Consider the following 22851-nt stretch of genomic DNA (forward strand, 5'->3'; position numbering starts at 1 on the left):
ACGTGATTAAGAATAGTAGGATTTCACTGATGGAATTATCAGAGAGATGAATTAAGTATTGATTAATCTCTTTCCTAGCAAATAGATGGTGCAGATTCACCTTATGCATAGGTGTAAGAAAAGTCAACTCTTAGAGACTTAACGACGGATTAATTATTCCTTAATTACATCTTAATGCATAAGAGAATGGATCTAATTTAGCTACATTGTTAATAAAAAAGTGATTTTCATCAATCTACACAGCTACCGGCTTATCGATTAATTACTATGCTACCTAGAGAGAGAAAATTCTAATAATCATGCACTTAATCATTAATTAAAAGTGATGAATGGCTGATAATTCAGATATGGGATGATGATTACATAATAGAATATGGTTAAGGAGAATTCAGAGAGTAATTATAGAGAATTACGACTAGGAATAAGCATAATAGACGAGGAATTTAGATGGTAATGAAAAGAATTTACAGAAGGCATTAATTAAACCGTGGTTATCGTGATTAAGGGATGATAATCTTCTCGATTTTCTGATCTAATCGAGCTTCTTGAGATGAGAATTCGGCAGCACCTTCCTCCTTGCTTCTCCTTTAAAAGGCGTGTGAACCGGCAGCACCTTCCCAGTGTGTGTAGGTGTGTGTGTATGCACTGTGTGTGTGTGTGTGTGTGAGCATAAGTGTGTGTGTGTGTGTGTGTGTGTGTGTGTGTGTGTGTGTGTGTGTGTGTGTGTGTGTGTATGCAGGCCTTTAAATAGACTCCTACATGCTGAAAATCGACCAGCCTTGCTATTAGCATTTGAAGGAGCACTCAGTCTCTGCATTGGCAAGTTCAGTTCCTCTACCCACCAAGTGTCAGGTTGGCTAGTTTAACTGACTCTGAGACTTAGTTACTGGCTTGGCAGCTTTCCCAGGACTCCCACAAGGCAAGAGGGCGCCCCCTAGCTGCTAAAGCTGATCTGGAGTGGGCTGGAACCTGTTCCCACACAGCCTCAGGCCCCCGGTACCTCCCCGGACAATTTTTAGGAAAAGTGGTTCTAGGCTAAAACGGGTCATACGAGTCGGATTTTGATGCCGAAAATTGCTATACGAAGCTCTAACTAAGACGTACTGGCCCAAGTACCTGCCATATTTAGCAGCCCTCGGGGTCCGAAAATGCATTTTTTTCAAATTCGGGATACGGGTGCAGTTTTTCGAGACGGTCAAAACTGGACGGGTCGAGTGACCAAAAACTTACTATTTTTGGAATTTTTTTACAAAAATTATTTTAATTCACATTTCGAAGCTTTAAAACATTCTAAACATCATGGCACTGACAGAATTTGGAAAACTGCTAAAAATAGTAACTTATTCCATTATATTCGTTTCATGGTACAATGGTGCTCTTTTGATCGGGGTCAGAGACCTTACAACCTCCCCAACGTGAAAAATTTGAGATGTCCTCATCTCAAGAATGTGTTTGGGTAATCTTTTATGAGCGTTGGTTTGTTCTCCCAAGTTGCATCTTCTTCAGGGTAATCCTTCCACTTTACCAGATGCTCCGTGATAGTTCTGTTGCGTAACTTCCTTTCCCTTGTTTCCAGTATGTAGTCAGGTTGGAGCTCGAGAAATCCTTGTGCTGGCATGACTATCTGATCTGAGTCCAAGAATTGATCAGGGTTAGGAATATAGGGTTTGAGTAAGCTGACGTGGAACACATCATGAACCTTCAAGTTTGCAGGTAACTTTAGCTTGTAGGCTTGGTCACTCACAACCTTAATGATCTCGAATGGTCCACAATACCTTGGGCTTAGCTTCTTATATCTGCCTAATGACAAGTTGCTTTTCTTTGGTCAGACTCACAGAAAGACCTTATCTCCTTCTTTGAAAATTCTTTCCGAACGGTTCTTATCTGCATAGTGCTTCTGTCTATCCTGAGCGGGTTGAATGTCCTGGCGAATAGCTCTAGTTTGTGCTTCCATATCTTCTAGCATCTTTCTACTAAAGATGATTCTTTGATTCTATCCCAGATAGGGTTATTTGGAATAGAGATAGCTCCGAGAAAGGATTTTCGGCTAAGACCATCTGCAACTGCATTTTCCTTTCCTGGTCTATACTTTATGTCAAGGTCATATTCCTGTAATAGCTCTATCCATCGCCGTTGTCGCATATTGAGAATAGGTTGAGTAAACATCCATTTTAAGCTCTTGTGGTCTGTCACCAGCTGAAACTTGCGACCAAGAAGATAATGTCTCCATAACTTCAGCGCATGAATAACTGCTAAAAGTTCCAAATCATGAGTAGGATAATTCTTCTCGTGATCCCTTAGCTTTCGCGAAAATAAAGCCACTGGTCTTCCTTCTTGAGTAAGAACTCCACCTACAGCAAATTTGCTAGCATCGATTGCTACTTCAAATTCCTTACTGAAATCTGGAAGCTTTAAAATAGGAGCTGAGACCAAGAACTCTTTTAGTTTAGAAAAGCTAGACTCGTGCTCGGTCTTCCATTCGATCCTCATTCCTTTTCTTTAGGAGTTCCTTCAAAGGTGCAGCAATACGTGCATAGTCCTTGACAAAAATCCTGTACCATCCCGTTATTCCAAGAAATCCTCTTACTTCGCTGACGATGGATGGTTGAGGCCAATCAACGATGTCCTTGACCTTGTCTGGGTCCACTGAAATCCCCTCAACCGATATGACAAATCCAAGATAGTTTACTTTTGGTGAGCAAAACGTGCACTTGCTCTCTTTAGTGTAAAGTTGGTGTTTTCGAAGAAGATCAAGTGCTTTGCGAACATGTTCTTCGTGATCCGCCTCGTTCTTAGAGTAGATCATAATGTCATCAAAGAAAACCAAGACAAAATCATCCAGGTAAGGTCTGAAAATATCCTGCATAAGTCGATTGAAGCTTGCAGGAGCATTTGTTAGACCAAAAGACATTACTGTGAACTCGTAGTGCCCATACCTAGTATTGAAAGTCGTCTTTGGAATATCTGATTCCTTGATCCTGATTTGGTAATATCCTGACCTTAGATCTATCTTTGTAAATATTTTGGCTCCGTGGAGTCTGTCCAAAAGTTCGTCAATCCTTGGAATTGGATACTTGTTCTTGACAGTTACCTGGTTCAGTCCCCGGTAGTCTATGCATAGCCTTAAGGTCCCATCCTTCTTTTTCTGAAAAAGAACTGGAGCACCCCAAGGAGAAGTACTGGGTCGAATGAATCCTTGCTCAATGAGTTGCCTAAGCTGTTCTTTGAGTTCGATGGCCTCTGGAAGTGACATTTTATAAGGTCTTTTTGAGATAGGTTCACATCCAGGGATAGTCTCGATCTCATGATCTACCTCTCTGTGCGGCAGAAGATTCGTAAGGTCTTTAGGGAATACATCATCATACTCTCTCAACCAGTTTGGTCGAAATGAGGTATCTGATTGCTCCACCTTGTTGAGTTTTACTGCATAAATTTGTTGACCCTTCCTTAGTCCCTTCAAAAGTCTGCTGGCCTTAACTAGAGTAGCCTTAGGTCTCCCATTTTCCCCCTGGATTAAGGCTTCATTACCCAAGTTATCTGTAAAGGTAAAATTCCCTTGTGCACAATGTATGTGGGCCCTATTTTGCTTTAGCCAGTCCATACCTAGTATCCCATCAAAGAATCCTAAGGGTAAGGTTCGAAATTGGGCAGAAGTTGGGTGTCCCCCTAAATCAAAGTCAATTTTGCCTGCAGAGTGTTGAGATACTACCTCCTTGCCGTTTGCTAACTCTACAACTAGCTTGCTTGTTGGATACTTATCTAGCTTTAGCTTCCTCATGCATCTGGGTGAAAGAAATGAAAGAGTACTACCACAGTCTATAAGGAAGTTAACTTGTTCACATCAAAGAGATCATGGCATATGAATGACTGCGTATTGCTTGCAACCATTGGGATTATCAATTGCAGCATGTAGGGTTGCTCTCTCCACTGCTTCATCACCCACAGTTAGTTGTACCACTGCGGCATTCACTCTGGAGGTAGCTCCACGCCCTCGTCCTCTGTTTATCCTTCCTCGTCCTCCTCTTCCATTAGCTTGGCCACGCCCACAGGTATTCAAGGGTATGGCATTGGCATTGGTTGCCTGAATGTTCCTGGGGCAATTGGATCTGTAATGCCCATGCTCGCCGCAGCCATAGCATCGGACATCAGGGAACTCCATGGTTGTGGTGGTAGCCACAATAGGGAGCTGGTTATATGCTTGGTTGGCTGGTCTGTTATCCCAAGCAGTGGTCCTTGGCCTCTTTGCCCAATGATTCCTCCTGTTCTGATTAGCCTTTTGTACCTCGAGAGCTAGAGGTTTGGCCCTTAACAAGGCATAATGTAGCGTCGTCGGCCTGAGAGCTTCCAACCGAGTATTCAAGGGATCGATTAGTCCTTGGCAGAACCTTGCCACCTGTTGTTCCAAGGTCATCTTAGGAGCATATCTCCGAAGAGTGACAAACTTTGCATAGTATTCTTTGACAGATGAATTCAGCTGCCGAAGTGAAAAGAATTCATTCATCCTCAAGGTTCTATAGGCAGGCAGTAAATATCGCCCCATTATTGCAACTTTGATGTCTTCCCCGGACTGGGAAGATCCCTTAATATCCATGTCCTTGCAATGTTGTTTCCACCATATCTTGGCATCGCCAGTCAAGCGGAACATCGCAAGCATGGTCTGATTTACGGGTTGGGTCCCCGCAGCTTCAAAGTAATCGTCCATGGCTTCCATCCATACTTCCACATCTCTCTCCACATTTTCCTCCTTGCCCTTAAAGATCGGAGGTTGGGCTTGCTTAAGGAGGAGCTTTTTCTCTTGCGCTGCCGAGTACAGAGCAACAGGCGGTACCTACATGGATTATACGAGTTCTTGATACATTACTTGGATTTCAAAATAGACACGAGACTTTAAATAAAATTCAAGATTCTACTTTATCAAGAGACAGAGATTCAGAGACAAAAAGCACTTTATTGATGAAAATTTATTACAATTGAAACCCCTCAAGGTTTAGGATAACTGATGATCAGCTTATTACATGGCTTTACGGATTGCGTATAAAATACGCCTAGGAGAGGGTATTCACATGATGCACTACTTCATTCGTGTAATAGTTCCTATACTCATTCTTGAGTGGATAATAAGCTAAGATATCGAGCCGGAGTTCCGCTTTCAGTAATCCAAAGGTTTTGACTCTGTTTGTTGGGATCACATTGGTGACCTTCTCCAAGATCTAGTCGTTGATGGTTTGATTGGAGTTGTCTGAAACAATATGGTCCAATCGTGTAGGCACCAAGTAGAATATCTCTATTACCCTCAACTCTTCTCCCCAATGTATCTTCTTCAAATCGATAGCTAGGCATCCTAGCTTCCGAGCGTTGATGTAGTAAACCCCTCCTAGAAATGTCCAATCAAGTTTCCATCCTCTATCAATGCAAGTGGAGTGTGGCGTATAAGCCTTCATCAGTATCTCCATGACATCTCTCCTGAACTGGTAAACTGGGGATCTTCGAGCTTGCTCATAAATAAGCTCAAACACTTGGAACTTCCGATATTTGAGCACGGGGTCTTCCTGCAACACCAATGCAAGGAATTCGGATCAACTACCTATATACTTTCGGTTCCTTTTAAATGTTTAAACAATACGACTTTATTTCCAAGCCTAACCTAGGCTCTGATACCAGGTGTGAGGTCCCCACCCCGCCATCTCCAATGGCGGATCTGATGTTGAACCCGGTGGCCACTAGATCTATCGCGGAAGCAACAAAATGGTTCAGGGTTCGACTAGCGGACGATCTCTCATCACAAAGTGAATCGATTTCGAGCCTACTAGCAAGAGATCTAGCTCCACCTCGCAGGGGAAGCGTACTTATCCTATCTAGCGATCCTAAGACCCACCTTCCAAGAGGAGAGAAAACCTCGAGTGCCTTTTTCCCCATGTTTCAGAGGCACGTACACTTGAGAATTCGCCGCTCTAGGGGCAATGAGTATTACTAATATCGAGTAAGCACTATGGGGACAGAGAGTTCCCGACCAATCGGGACCACCCGTCTCGTAGGCATTGGCAACCTGAGCCAAGCCCCCACTTTCCACCCCCACACTCACACTTCCTCGTATGACCTAATTACTACCACAAAGGTTGTTCAACATAAACATTCCTTGTTTTAATTCCGAAGCACATTGTTCGTTAAGACAGCTCTTCAACCAGTATTGCAAACAACACCAAGACAGTATTCTAGTAAAAATTCTACTCAAACTTATTCATTAAAATTCCAATGTTCTGGAGGTACAACATCCCCCCTCCAGCGAGAGTTCACTCTTCGCATTGTCTCCTAGCAGCCCATACAACTAGGTATGTCCACCGCATAGAAAGCACGTCATGGACACTCCCACCGCATAGAAAGCAAGACATGGGTTCCCACCGCATAGAAAGCAAGTCATGGGTATCCACCGCATAAAAAGCAAGTCGTGGATTCAAGAGTCCTTAACGAGGAACTCTGCCCCCTGTGATCAGTAGGGGGGTCAAGACTGATTCAACATTGGAAATAAAATGAACATGTCGAGCTAAATTTTCCCTAGCAGACATTCTTTCCTATTGCAACCAGCATACCCATCAATCATTTCCTTCCTACTTTAGAACTTAATGTACAATGAATATTCAATGCCGAGGTTTCCGTCGGATTTCTCCAACATGTTTGGGGATATATTCATTCCTAACTAAATGTGTGCAATGTTAAATTAAACAGCTTGAATGAAATTATGACCTACCTCTTCCATTTCTTCGTCGACGGCCCGTGAGATGGCCGGTATTTGTTCGTCCATGGGAGATTTTTCCTTTCCGTTCACCTTGCTCGTTCCTGCCTCATGTTCTTCATATGTATGGAACGCATTGCAAGAGAGTCTCACCCCACTCTTAGAGTGAATTGGAAACTCGCCTTCAACAGAAAGGAACACATGAGTATTGAGACTACATCTAATACGAAAAAATCAAGAGACCCTACACCCAAGCTTTGCAAGAGAAGAACACAGTGCAATAGAAAGCCACCATGTAGACTATCCATCATGTCCACTCCACATGCAACCACTAGAACTTTAAGGAAGTAGTCTTGGAAACTTACTCCCAATCTGACTCCAAAACCCCCTCTGAAAGGAGAACACCCAGATCATGGATAATTGCCACAACTTTCAACAGTCTCTACAAGTGCAACTGGATCACCCAAGCTAGTGACGTCGAAAGAAAATATACCTATGGAACCCTCATGGAACCTGAATCAAATCTTCGAGAATCATGAAGAACCTCTCTCCACCTTTAATAATGCCTAGTAATTTTAATTGATCCCAATCCACGAAAGACCATTGTCCACCTGTACAAAGCAACATGCCAATCTAAAGATAAGGGATGTAGGTGTGTCCTGAATGGTACAATCTTGAGGGATCAACTTGGAAGACAAAGAACATGAAATATTATGCGAGTGAATTGGGAAGAGCAACCATCACACCACAAATTTGAAAGACAAAGCAACCACCAGAATGGCTAAAGGAAACATCCACCAAGATACCAACTGCATTGTGGGATAAAACACACCATCCAAAGCCACAAGAAGAGGGCAAGGAAACTGAGAACTAGAAGACACTGTGCATGGCACTCCATTGAATGAGCATTGGTAGTCAATTGAATATAACCTCCACATACCCAAATCAGCCCCAAATTGGAGAACAACCATGAAAAAAATAGAAAGCTTCTTCTCTCTCATTTAAGTCCAAAACAGCATCAACCAATACAAAACATTGAAGGTGGTCGTGTCACCTAGGGCTTTGATACCATGTCAGAATGCAACAAAAAATGCAATGAAGACAAGAACTAGTCTTCAATATGGTGGACACCTCGACTCCAATCTGGCTCGACTTTGATAAAATTTTCTAACACAAGAGAACACCTGCAATGCCACATGAATGAACAAGGCAACTGTGGAGAAGACAGATTATTGAGGTAGAAAGAGACAAGACATTTGAGAGAGAGAGAGAGAGAGAGAGAGAGAGAGAGATCTCGGAAAGGCTCTCCATGTTGATTTAGCAAACTGCTCATACAAGTGACCAAGGATGGTCCTCGGCATAAATCTGACATGCCGGTACCACCTCTAACATGCTTTGAGAGTATAAATATGGTTCATCTCCTTTTGGCTAGATGTGAATTTGGATTTGGATCTTGGATGAGAAACTCTGCAATTGCATTTATGAAGCCTATGTAAGGTGTCCTTGAGGAGGGTACTGCACTGTAAGATGATCTTAATGCATTTCCATTGTTGCCCACCAAAAACAATGGGACTGATTTGAAAAATGCCAATGGAACTGAGAAAACCTGCTAGGGAAAAAACTTGCACTTCACGTTAGACTTGACCAGGTTTACACCTGAAGGGATGACCCCAAGGGAACCCCTCTATGGGCTCTAACTACAATGCCTAGAGAGGCACCCTTTGCTCCCTGTATAGGGTCTACATCCAACAACCAGGAAATGCAAGGAGATGCCCATAATGCTCATGGGAAAAAATAGAAGAGGTTGAGATAAAATATCTGAGGCCTACAAGAGCCTATATGGCCATGGAACCAAGCCAAAACCTTGAGCTAAACATGGCTAGAAATCCCAACATGAGAAAGCAATTGTTACCATATACATGTGGTAATGATGTGTGTGAACACACTTAGGACCGTCGGGGCATTTTTTCCCTCTTTAGGAGGTTTTTTCTCCTATGCATTGTATATACGCCCATTCATTCTAGGGCTATCTATATTTCCATTGCACACTAAGTAATACACTCTGTGTTGTGTCCCTTGAGCTTCCTTCGTCTTCTCGAAGCTGTGTGTGTTTTCTTGCAACCCTAATTCCAACAATTGGTATCATAGCAAGTTGCGTCCTCCCGGGCTTAGTCGCCAGCAGCTCCAATACACGCCTGCTCACTTTTGCCAATTTTTGTGAGCTTTGGCAAACGTTCTCAGGTCAACAAAAATTTCGGGTGTGCTCGTAGAGCTCAGTCTGCTCAGATATCTGATTCGGGCTCATTTCGGCCTACGTTTCCACTATAGGTAGTTAGTCTTACACATGCCATTTCATCATTTGTTGCAGAATTTTTGTCAGTGTCATTTTTGCATGACAGGTCCTCTACAGTCTTCTACGGTTTGTGCTATATAGCACGTGTTGTTTGCGCTTCATTTCTCCTCTTTTCGGGAAATTCTCACATCAGGTGCAACATTACCATGGCTCACAACAACACAGATGTGTTCAAGATGTTTGTTGTTGAGGATAGATTGGATGGGGACAATTACCCTATGTGGGCTTACATGTTGCAACATGTTCTTGTGTCAAAGTGCGTATAGAATAATGTGTAGGGCATTGATGTACGTCGTGGTTCTAAGGATGTAGGCTACGTTGAGGATGTTGCAGGTCTTGCTGCAAGGATTGCTATTGTTAGAGTTGTTTTGCCTACAATTGAGCAATCTCGTTGGGATATAAAAGATGCGCAGCCTCATGCATTGATTGTATTTTGTGTGAAGCACACTATTACTCTCGAAACATTCATTCAACGAAATCTGCCAAACAGGCTTGGGATATTCTGGATGGTCTTTATGCAAGTCGCAATGAGGCTAAAATTGCATTGCTATGTAAAGAGCTGGAATCGAAGATTATGCATGAGGAAGATGATATGGACACTTTCCTTGTTGGTGTCAAGGATATCAATGAGAAACTTATTTCTGCATAGGTGAAGTCATTTCAGATAGTTCCCTTGTGCAGATTGTTCTTGATGCCTTGCTAGATTCTTACTAGACTTTTGCTGGTACTTGGAGACAGCCCAAGGAAATCCTGAAGTTGTCAAGTTTGATGTGTTGTGCAAATTGATGTTACAAGAGTCACTTTCTAGAACAAATAGGACTAGACAGTGTGCAATTGAACAGGCTTTTATTGTTGCTCAAAGAAAGGGTGGTAACAGCAATGCAACCACTTCTTATGGTTCTTCTGCAAGCGGAAAATCTCATGTCCTAATGCTTTTGCTTGCAGCAATTCGTCTGAAAATTCTTGTGATAAGAGAAAAAAGAAGATGCGCTACCATTACTGTAAAGCTAATGATCACTTGATCAAGCAGTGTCCTAAGTTGAAGGCCAAAGAGGCAAAGAAGAAAGAGGGTGGCTCCACTGCAACTGCTAGTTCCACTACAAATGCATATGTTCTTGAGTCTTCTGTGAAAGGAGACTGTGATGCTGATGTTGATGCAGAATGGGCTTGTAGTGCAGAGTGTATCTATAATCCTGATGTCCATGGCGCATGCATGTCAGTTGCTGCAGATTCACATGTGTGGTATTTTGACAATGGTGCTACAAAGCACATTACCTCACATCGTGATTTTTTCACCTCTCTTGAGTCTGTCCCTCATGGGAATTCAGTTACTTGTGCCAACATGCCTCTTATCCGGTTTAGGGAGTTGAAAAGATTATGGTTATTGCACAAAAAGAAGTTCTTTTACACTTCTTGATGCACTTTATGTACCTGAAATCTTTTGTCTGTATCTGCACTTGCTAGACTTGGTCTTGTAGTCAAATTTGTGCACGACAAATGTATTGTACATGATCTCAATTTTGGCGTTAAAATTGTTGCATCTAGCATTTTATGACGTGGGCTGTATAAGCACACTTTGTATGACAAGTGTGGGCAGAATTTAGCAAATAGAGTTGTGGATTCAAAGGCTATTTCAGATGCAAAACTTTTGCATGCACGTTTTGGTCATCTGAAATTTGCCAATTTGTTGCGTTTGCAAAAATCTAATATGGTTGCTTCTTTGCCACCTCTTGAAGCACCTGTCAAACATGTTTGTGAAGGCTGTATTTTGGGAAAGATGCAACATTCAAAGTTTCCAAAGGATGGTCCAGTTAGGGCCACATGCAAGTTGCAGCTTGTGCATAGTGACGTTTGTGGACCCCATGCAAACTCTATCGTTGGGCAATTACCTTTACTTAGGGACTTTAATTGATAATTACTCCAAGCATTTTTTTCTTAAAGCAAAGCCCAATGTTTTTATGTGCTTCAAACACTTTCTGGCTATGGCTGAAAATGTCTCGAAATGTACTGTGGGCACCCTCCATTCCAATCGAGGGGGGGGGGGGGGGGGGGGGGGGGGGGGGGGGGCTATATGTCTCATGAATATAATCTATTTTTGGCTAGTCGTGGGATAAAACATCAATGTATAGTGCCTTATACGCCTCAACAAAATGGTATTATTGAGAGGAAAAACATGTCACTTACGAAAATGGCACGATGTATGGTCAAAAGTCAAGCCTTTCCGCATTCGTTTTGGCTTGAGACCATCATGTAAGCCACTTATGTACTAAACACGTGTCCTACAAAAAATTTGTAGTCTATTACTCCATATGAAGCATGTCACGGTAGAAAGCCTTCTATTGAGCACATGCATGTTTTTGGATGTTTGGCATATGCTTTGGTGCCACAAACACAGCACAAAAAATTGGATAATAAGGCTGTCAAATGTATTTTGTTGGTTATAGTGCTAAAAACAAAGGTTACAGGTTGTATCATCCACAAAGAAAGCGTATTCTTGTTTCATAGAATGTTGTGTTTGTGAAAGATTCTGTTCAGTCCTTGTTGTCATGTACTAGAGACATTAATGTAAGCTCACAAGACATTTATGACACTTTGTTCCCTCTTTTCAGTGGTGGAAGTTCGAATGTAAATTCCAATGAGGCAAATGTACAACCTATGGGGGTTTTTGAAAATGAGCAGGCTAGAGGTATGCCAAAATGGTTGGTGCATACATTGCGTGACAGTAAATTGGATGGACCTTTGTCTAGTCGTACTCGTTCAGGTTCTCACCATGCATCTTATGCATCAATTGTTATGCTTTGGTTGTGTCTAGCCTACATGATGTTGCGGAAGCTTTTTCTTTTGATGAAGCACAGAATTCAGAAAAGTGGATGGCTGCCATGCAATCAAAATACGATGCACTTATAGAAAATGACACATGGACTTTATATAATTTGCCTCTTGGCAAAAAGTCCATTGGTACAAAGTGGGTTTACAAGTTAAAACGCAAGCCGGATGGTGAGATTGATCGCTATAAGGCTCGACCTGTTGCAAAGGGTTATGCACAACAAAAAGGCATAGATTATGAAGAGAATTTTTCTCCCACTTGTTGTATGACTACTATGAGTTTTCTATGTGTATTAGAAGCTCATTTTGGTTGGGATGTACACCAGTCAAACATTGTCACTGCTTTCTTGAATGGTGACATATTTGAGGAAGCTTATGTAACGCAACCCCACAGTTTTGTCAAAAAATGACAAGAGGATAAGGTTTTCAAATGTAACAAAGCTTTGTATGGGTTGAAGAATTTTCCTCTGCTTGGTATGAGAAGACTGACACTCATTTGGTCAAACGAGGATTTTGTAATAGTCCAATAGAAAGCACATTGTATGTAAAGCTGATTTGCTGATCATTGGACCAAATGAGAGATATATTACTGAATTTAAGGCTGACTTGAATGCTACTTTCAAGATGAAAGATTTGGGGTTGTTTGGGTATACAATTCAAGCAGTGTGATGGTGGTATTGCCTCGTGTCAGGAAAGTTACAATTAAGGACCAAATGAGAGATATATTGCTGAATTTAAGGCTGACTTGAATGCTACTTTCAAGATGAAAGATTTGGGGTTGTTTGGGTATACAATTCAAGCAGTGTGATGGTGGTATTGCCTCGTGTCAGGAAAGTTACATAGAGACATTGCTATGTAAGTTTGGACTTGAGGATTGCAAACCTATTGACACTCCCATGGAAATAGGTTTGAAATGGAGTCTTCATGATGCTAGTGACCATGTAGATGTCACTCTTTACCAAACTATTGTTGGATGACTCATTATGTATGTAACACAAGGCCGGATATTCAGTTTGTTGTCTCACAAGTCAACAGATCCATGCATACCCTAGGGTCTAAGCATTGGCAGGCTGTCAAGAGGATTTTTCGCTACTTGAGTGGCACTTTACATCTTGGCTTGTTTTATCCCAAGGGAGGATCATTGCCACTAAACTTACATGCTTTTTTGGACTCAAATTGGGCTAGTTGTTTTGACACGCGAGTGTCCACAAGTGGCTTTTGTTTCATGCTTCGCAATTCATGTATATCATAGTTGAGCAAGAAGCAACCTACTGCGGCCACTTCTAGTTGTGAGGCTGAGTACAGGGCAGTCTTCACAGCGATGGTTGAGTGTGTATGGCTCAGATGACTTATGGCTAATTTGGATATTGGTCTACACTCAGCAGTCAGAGCACATTGGCAGTTGCCAGGAACCCATTTTTTCATGCTCGCACAAAGCACATTGAGGTTCATTACCACTATGTTGGGAGAGGCTCTCAGTAGGAGAGATCAGTTTGGCTTATGTGCCAACACAGGACAACCTTGCAGATCTTTTCACAGAGGCATTGACTCGTGAGAAGTTCAAAGCTTTCTGCAAAGCTTTGGTCTTACTGCCCTTTGTGGACTGATCATGTCCTCAGGGCATGACACTTCCCTTTACTCATGTGCCAGCTCTCGTTCACCGCATCACTCTAGGAGGGATTTGTTACCATATACATGTGGTATTGATGTGTGTGAACACACTTAGGACCGCCGGGGCATTTGTTTCCTCTTTAGGAGGTTTTTTCCCCCGTGCATTGTATATACGCCCATTCATTCTAGGGCTATCTACCTTTCCATTGCACACTAAGTAGTACACTCTCTGTTATGTGCCTTGTGCTTCCTTCGTCTTCTCCAAGTTGTGTGTGTTTTCTTGCAACCCTAATTCCAACAGCAACCTCACTTTGGCCGGGGAGAGCCACAAAACAGCCCCACTCCCTAACACACATCCCTAGGAGAAACTAGGAATGACTAGACAAATCTAGAGAGATGCCATAACTCTTAACACCTCAATCATTCCATGTCACCTGGAGAGAAATATGTTATGGAGAACAAATGACGAAAGGAGGAAACCAATACAGTAAAGCTTCCAATTTAGGTTTGGTTTAAAACGCAAGAGCCAACAGAAGAACATCGAAAGTGTTTAATGGTTTTGAATACATTTCATGTGACAAGAAAGCTTATATTATGTTCTACTCATTCCAAAGGCTCATTATTAGAACTTTCACACAACCTCTTTTTAGTGAGTGAACATTTTTTGTGTGGGGGGGACGATTTTTTCAACCAAGTCAAATGATGATGAGTTTTTTATGCGATTTGAAAAACATTATCAGTTTTTGAGTAAAATGTTTTCTCTTGTTTCTTTGAATGATGCATGATGAAGTTTGCTTTTAAGATTTCTTTTAAGCATTGATGTACTGATGGTTGTTGAAAGATGTCATGGCTCGACACGAACATGACACGTAATTGTAATTCTTTTGGGTTGTTAATATAATCCACTCACGATTGTGAGTTTTGCCAAAAAAAAAAAGATTTCTTTTAAGCATTCATGATGGAATCATTTTTTCTTACATTTTAATTGTGAAGGTATTATGGATTTGTTTCATTCAATGTCATGCACCATCTATACTCTTTATAATGCAGCTTAAAATTTTCAAGGAAGGAGAGGGCATCCACATGTCACTCCCTGGTTCATTTTGAAAAAACACCTTACAAAACATCTAATCTAAAATGCAAAAGTAAAGGGTAAGATTGTAAGAAATGACACCCTTTGCATAATGTAAGAACCGACAAGCTTTTCAAATGTAAAGTCAAAAGACTTTCTATTCTACATAAAATAAATGTTGAAGTTTGATTACACATAACAAAAAGGGAATAACTTTAGTGGCTCTAAAGACTGCTTAGTGCCCCTTGCCTCTTTTTGGTTATCATTTACCCCTTCCTTGGGTGAACAGATGTAACATTTTGTCTCTCTAATTAATGCAAATGCTTATTTGGTTTTTTTGTTTTAAGGGGCGAATAACTTTAGTGGAGGTTTGGTTACTTAATGTGAATTTACTTTTTGAAGATATAACAAAAAAAAGGATTTTAGTAATTTTTTTTGTTTAATGAAAATGTAATTTTTAAAGATATATTTGGCTTTATCTTTTCAAGGGCCTTTTTCAAGACCAATATTGATATGTTTTTTAAATTTTTTGAAGCATGTATTTCTTTAAAGAGCTTGAGAAAAAGGAAAAAGTTCGCCTAATGTCTGTCTCGCTTTGAGGACATGCATGACATGCAAATGCAGGGGTCGTTATGAGAGAGAGAGAGAGAGAGAGAGAGAGAGAGAGGGAGAGAGAGAGAGAGACCATGCATTGCTTATGTGTGTGTGTGTGTGTGTGTTAGAGAGAGAGAGAGAGAGAGAGAGAGAGAGAGAGACCATCACATTGCCTGTGTGCATACACATGTATGTTTATGATGGGAAAAGAGAGAAAGAAAGATTTTACCGTTGAGCTCACGCACTTTTCAAATTTTTAAGACATTATTTTTTGGCATTATTGTATTTTTAAAAGGATAGCTAAAGTTTTTCACCCGTAGAAAATGGATTCAATGCCCAACAAAGACCAACCCTCACATTAATACCCCAAATTGGTACTGAGATTTCCTAGTTGATGGACCTTTTACCAATTCTTGGATATTTTGTTCTTTTTATTTTTAAGAGTTAACATGTGAGCCATGCTTAAAAATCTATAAATTTCTTAAATTTTGGCAGGCAAAGCTGCGAATCTAAAATCAACGAGAGAGAACACCCCAAATGGGTAGAGAGATTTCCCAATTGATGGACCTTTTACCAATTCTTGGATATTTTGTTCTTTTTATTTTTAAGAGTAACATGTGGGCCATGCTTAAAAATCTATAAATTCCTTAAATTTTGGCAGGCAAGGGTGCCAATCTAAAATCAAAGAGAGAGAGAGAGAGAGAGAGGGGGGGGGGGGGGGGAAGAGAGAGAGAAAGAGAGAGGACAGTTTTTTAGTGCCGTATTTAATGTGTTGAAATGCAAAGTCCAACAAATGACGTTGGAGGGGAGAGGAAGACATAACAAAATGTTCGCGTGTAGGAGTAATCTATAGTGACTTTAAAAGTTACAAGACAAGTCTTCAAAAAAAGTGAATATCTATGAGGAGGAGGAGGGTGTGTGTGTGTGTGTGTGTGTGTGAGAGAGAGAGAGAGAGAGAGAGAGAGAGAGAAGATAAAGAAGAAGAAAATTTTTAATGCCATCAGAACAATCTCAAAAGATATATCTCACAACATGGGTAAGAATAAAGTTATTTTTGTTTTATCTTCTCTCTCTCTCTCTCTCTCTCTCTCTCTCTCTCTCTCTCTCACACACACACACACACACACACACACACACACACACACACACACACATACACACACGTCAAGGAGAATTTGAAATGTTGTAGAAACATCCAATGAGATCTCAAAGATCTATACGATCAATGGGGGGGGGGGGGGGGGGGGAGAGAGAGAGAGAGAGAGAGAGAGAGAGAGAGAGAGAGAGAGAGAGAGAGAGAGACCAATCATAGCCATCTATACTTTACTTTTCAAAAAAATGAGAAAAAAGAGTTTGCTTCTCCTTTTTAAATGTCCACGTGGGATCGTCACTTGAACTAGAGGGTTTGGGCGGGGGGGGGGGGGGACGAGGAGAGCATAGAAACTTTGAATGTTATAGTTAATGTATTGGAACAATAGCAAGATGCCTCAAGACCTATGTGACAAATCTTCCCTTCAAGCATATGTGTGTGTGTGTGTGTGTGTGTGTGTGTGTGTGTGTGTGTGCACGTGTACGTGCGTTATGTGTACACATAGACATAATTGAAACATATCAAGATGCCTCAAGACCTATGTGACAAATATTCGCTTTAAGCATATATCTGTGTATGTGTGTGTGTAATATGTGTACATAGAGATATATATGTATACATACATCCATATATATATGTACTATCTGTGTGTGTGTGTGTGTGTGTGTGTGTGTGTGTGTGTGTACTATGTGTACATAGAAATATATATGTATACATACATCCATACATACGTACAAGGATAGAAGCAAGTAAGAGAGTGGACGAGAGACATTGAATCTATTTGCGTTCCTATCATTGAAACCAATCCTAGAACCCACTCCATTTATTGAAAAAAGTTTTATTATTACATTGACTTCTCTTAGCTTTCATCTCTTCACACCATGCTAACTTATCTAATCTCTATAATCAAGCTTGGTAGCATTGCTACATCAAGTTAGACCAAACTCTCTCTCTCTCTCTCTCTCTCTCTCTCTCTCTCTCTATACACACACACACACACCCCAATAGAATTAGTGCACTCCTAAGTTTGCTGAACAAGGGCTAGCACCTCATGAAAAATAATGTCTATGAGAAGCTTCCAATCTTGGTATCAAAGAATGCTTTAGAGCATCTATTAACAGGTCGTGTCATGCATCACTTTTATAAATGCGATAGACTCTACGTGTAGGAAGAGAGTATTGATAGTGTCCCACTTGGAGGAGAAGATAGCCCTATGAGAATAGAGGCATTGTTTCCTTGGCCGCAGCAACGCACGGGTCACATACTAGTTTTACTATAATGATCCATATATTTTAAACAAAAGTAAGGTGAATTTTTTATTTGTCACTAATATTTTATGCTCTCTAATTTCTTTCTCTCTCTCTCTCTCTCTCTCTCTCTCTCTCTCTCTTATGCTAATGTTCGGAAAAAACTTTGAAGCCAATTTTGAAGCATAAAATTAGCAAATTAAGCTATATTTACACCTTTTTTTTCAAAAGCTTTATGGTTTTCACTCTCTCCTCAATGTGTTGCCTTAAATTTCCAATTGGCTCAATTGACACACTTTTCTTGAGCATTGGGGTGTTGTTGTTGTTATATGTGTGTATGGGGTGTGTGTGTGTGTGTGTGTGTGTGTGTGTGTGTGTGTGTGTGAGAGAGAGAGAGAGAGAGAGATTATTTACACACATAAATTTTACATATTTTTATTCTATATAAAAGGTATTAATACAGATCAAAATCTTGAAGTTTCAATGAATAAACAAGGAAATCATTTTAGTTTTTAATAAACTTGTTATATAATCTAAATCCTATAAACATACTTTTAAGGGGCTTTTGTGTGTTCTACTGTCTGACATGCGCTACTTGACCCTTACAACTTTGATCTTTTTTGTCTACCGCCGCCTTGCTCATGAACAATACAAAGGATATATCCAAGCTCTAGAGAGTCTTGTCGAGAATTGTTCTCACTATTTACTTTGCTACCCCTTTGTACAGACTTTCTTATCAATCTTCTTTCACATTTGTAATTTTAAACCTTTTTGAAAATTCTAAGTCTAAAGCAGTAACCACATGACAAAATGACTTGAATGCTCCACAAACCACACTAGCTAGTTTCTCTTTTCGTTTTGTCTCAAGTAGGTATCTTTCTAAAGAAGACCATTTTCCAATATGCATGTATCCTCATAAGATGCTGCTATGGTCCATAAGGACGATTTAGCATAGGATTGTGCTTTTCTAACATCACATAATCAACCTTACAAGCCATATCTAAGGCTTTTTGCTACACTATATCTATATGGGATAGTAGATAATTCTTTTTAAGTATTAGGTCTCCCCAATCTCGAAAAATTAAAAAGCCTTTCAAAACATCTTAAGTGCATAAGTGAAGGGTGAATTTAGGAAATGAAAAGACCCATGGAAGTGGAAAGTCAAAAGACTTTTTGTGTTCATATAAATAGAGATGGCCGAGTGCACCTTGATACATTTGTGTTATTCTTTGCTTATTTTCTTTTTAAGATTTTATTCTTTTTAAGTGTTAGGTCTCCCCAATCTCAAAAAACTAAAAAGCATTTCAAAACATTTAAAGTGCATAAGTAAAGGGTGAGTTTAAAAAATGAAAAGACACATGGAAGTGGAAAGTCAAAGACTTTTTGTGTCTATATAAATAGAGATACTCGAGTGCACCAGTGTTAGACAAAAATTGAGGTCTAGTGTATTTTAACCGGTTGAAATTATAAATTCCCGGTTAGATTTTGAGCTTGCTTTTAAGAAAATCGGCAGATTATGAGGATTGGTGTATATTTTTGTTCTTAATACTATCCACTCACAACTGTGAGTTTCACAAAAAAAAGGGGCAAATTTACACAAGTTTTAGTGTAATTACCGACAAAAGCTTCAAATTTTGACCTAAAAATCGAAAGAATTTCAAGTTTTCCCTTATTTTGATCGGTTAGGGAAAATGTATTTTTCTAGTCCTAGAGTGCACCTTAATACATTTGTGTTTTTCTTTGCTTATTTTCTCTTTAGGGTTTTATACTCTTTATATTGTTCTTTCAGAGCGTCCTTGCACTATGTAAGTAGTGAATATATAATTTTGAAGCCATTAGGAGAGCTGTATATTAGGTATAAGAGATCATTAACATTTGAAAATTATCTTGCTATTTTTCTAAAAAAGATGTATGGTAAGATAAACAATATATGCATTTTTTAAACTAGGTGGATACTGATGAGCTAATTTAGTATCCCTACAAATAAAGAACAAATGAGCCTACCCTCACTAGGCTTCTTTTCATCGGGCACAATTTAATGTGTTTTCAAGTTTATGAGCACATTCCCTTGATATGCCACTGCCATTTATGGTTAAATCCAAGACTCATTAAATAGAATTTTGCATGATCCTATTCTAAATTAATATAGTCATCTTAGTAATGTGGGCATAGCCTATCCAATCACTTATTTAAACTCAACTACATCTTTATTCCATATAGCGAAGATTTACCTGTTATCATCGGGTAGCCCCGTGCTTTTTCAATTTCTACATTTGTCTCCATATAAGTTTCCAATTTTTATATGCCAATTGTAATCATCGATCTCTACTCAATAGTTTTGGCATAGTCAAAGTAAAGAAATTCGACGTTCCAACCAACCTTGTGGGCACAATTCCTTCAATCCCAAAAAGACTTTCTTTGGTTTGTAAATGGTCCCTTCATTTTAGGGTCAAGCACTTCTTTTCCAAGTTTTTATTTTTAAAAAGATTTACAAAAAGACTTATTTTGATTTTTGAATGATCCCTTCCTTATAGACCCAAGCACTTCCTTTTCAGCTTTTTGTTTTAAATTTCCATCATAAGTCTTTACTAATCAACAGAGAGCATCTATGAAGGCACATTTTTACAAAGTTATGTGGGATTATGGGATGACTAGCCAGTGCAAGCGAGAAGGAGGGATAGCCAATGTCATGGAGGGTGCGCTTTGAGAAGGTGAGGAGCATGTGCATATGTAACGAGGATGCAAGGAGACTGACATTTCTTCAAACCGACCACAAAATTAGAGGCAAATCGATAAGCTTACACACACATGCACGCATGTGCATGAACACACACAAGCTATAGACAAGAGACCATTTGTTGCTCTTTCCCCCCACCTTGGCCCCAATAAGAAATTTACCTATTGTATGACCTTCCGTTTGAGAACTTTACTTTGGGTGCATCTCAGAAAACGTGACATTTTTCTTTCCATGAGGTTGAAGTGACACTTTAGCTACTAGTGCACTTGCAATAGAGTTGCCTGGTGAAGAAAATGATATTTTTTTATTTTTATTTTTACCCTAGGAGAAACTATACACATATCATGTATTTACAATTGTACATTGTTGCACATTACACCCTCGAGGGACAACCGTGGGAACCACCCCCCAATAAATAGGGGAGGAGAATACGCCCTCAGTTGGTGAGACCTTTGAGATGTAACCCCAAGGTTGAGGGTTCAAGGCTCACAAGTTGCGTTCTCTTCGGTGAAGAAAATGATATTGGGAATAACCAATAGTGGTCTTCATTAAAATCCCCATGCTAGTGCTCATCTTTGCCCGCATGTTCCTGGCTCTCACAAGGCGCCAATTTTCCTAGCCTGCCTTCTAGCTTGGTCTACCCTATGACATCCTTAATAAATCCATTGTGTACATCACTCCCTCTTGCTCTTACACACACATTCATCCTCTATTTATCTCTCAGCTCGCATGGCTACACCCTCTCGGATTTACCCGTCCTGCAACATTCCCCCTCAAGCCTCTCTCTCTCTCTCTCTCTCTCTCTCTCTCTCTCTCTCTCTCTCTCTCTCACACACACACACACACACACACACACACACACACACACATGTACACACACATTGCTAGTCCAAATCTGTGAGGATGATTTGGTATCATCAGGCAGTTCTCTACCTTGCACATGATGGTCTTTAATCCTCCCCTAAAAAATGCACACTTTTTTTGCCATCACTTCTCCCCAAATAGATTCACTCACAAAACCAACTATAGTAGCGCTCTTCGTTCTTCAAACAATGCTAACCTTCCCTTGAGGATTTGCAACACTTGTTAACAAGTCTCGAAATAGTTTCACACATAAGCACATCGGATGCTTGACCTTGGATCTGGCTCGAAATGCTACCCTTGCGATGAATTGAAGCCACCAACTTCTATTGCCTATAGAACCATGACTATTGCAAAATGCAAAAATGACATTGAAGTAGGTGCATCATAAAAAAAGCCATTTTCTCATATGAAATTGGGTTAAACCTGATCTATTTTTTTGTATATGGGTAGATGTACTGAATGGATACCTTACTAACTGACTTATTGGTGTGGTAGAAAGGATTCTTAATTTGAATGGATACCTTGCTTATTACCTTATTATCAGATTCTCCTATCGCTAACTTGTTCAGCTCCTCTCCTATGAGAGATGATGCCAATAATTATCTCATCATCAATGTTAATTTGTTGTGCACGAATCTGGGCAAACAAAGAGTCAAAGTCATTGATATGACTGGCAACATTGGCTGACTCCTTCATGCAAAGGTTAAAGAGTTTTTGCATCATGAAAACCTTATTACTAGCCGTATCTTTTTCGTAAGTGCCGCATAATTTTGCCATAAAGCATAGGCACTATCACATTCTAACAATGAAAACTATACTGACTCGGCAAGGTGCAATCTAATGGTAGAACTGCATATGTGCGCGTCTGTCGACGTGTCAATGCAAGGAACTTGCCGATACACTGTGTGCGAGCCACAAATGGCTCCAAGCACACAACTAGCCTAAACTAGTAAGCTCAAAGATGATGATGGTGTGTCACTCACCGCTCTACGCTTGCTGTCGTGGAGGATTCCCAACCATGAAGAAGAGGGAGACGCCGCTACGCCACGCTCAACTGCCTCGCCGCCGTCGTGCCATCGTCACAATGCTCGATCGCATACTCTCTCTCTCTCTCTCTCTCTCTCTCTCTCTCTCTCTCTCTCTCTCTCTCTCTCTCACACACACACACACACACACACACACACACTCACTCTCACTCTCACGCATACACACACACACAAGGAGATGAAGAAGAAGAAGATGGAGATGGAGCAAGAGCACTCTTTAATTGCATAAATGAGAGAATGAGTAGTTGACTTTTAAATGAGCTCACCTCATTCACACTTGGGCGCCCATGCTTAACTAACTAATCCCATGAATGTTCCAGTTAGAGTGCGCCTCTCATCGGCGATCACTCTTACCCTTTTCCTATTGGACCGACAAGCCCGGTACCTGACTCTACCAAATAAATAACACAGCGTCCGTCGTAGGTGATAGGAATGTGCGTGAGGGTTAACATGCACCCCTTCCTGATGTAGATTCCGTCCTCGGAAGCTATTGAGTTGAAGCTCGTTCTTTGAGATGGAAGAGCATTTGAGATGAATGTCCTTAACCTTCTTCAGTCACTGCAAAATCAAACAACATTGGCACAGTAATTGCATTCTCATATACAATTAAAAAGCATATGTAGCTTTAGGCAGACAAATTGATTGGTAACAGAATTCTAAACCATTTGTCAGCAATAAACA

This window comes from Adiantum capillus-veneris, chromosome 19 (assembly GCF_014529385.1).
Source record: "Adiantum capillus-veneris isolate H3 chromosome 19, ASM1452938v2, whole genome shotgun sequence".
NCBI lineage: Eukaryota > Viridiplantae > Streptophyta > Polypodiopsida > Polypodiales > Pteridaceae > Adiantum > Adiantum capillus-veneris.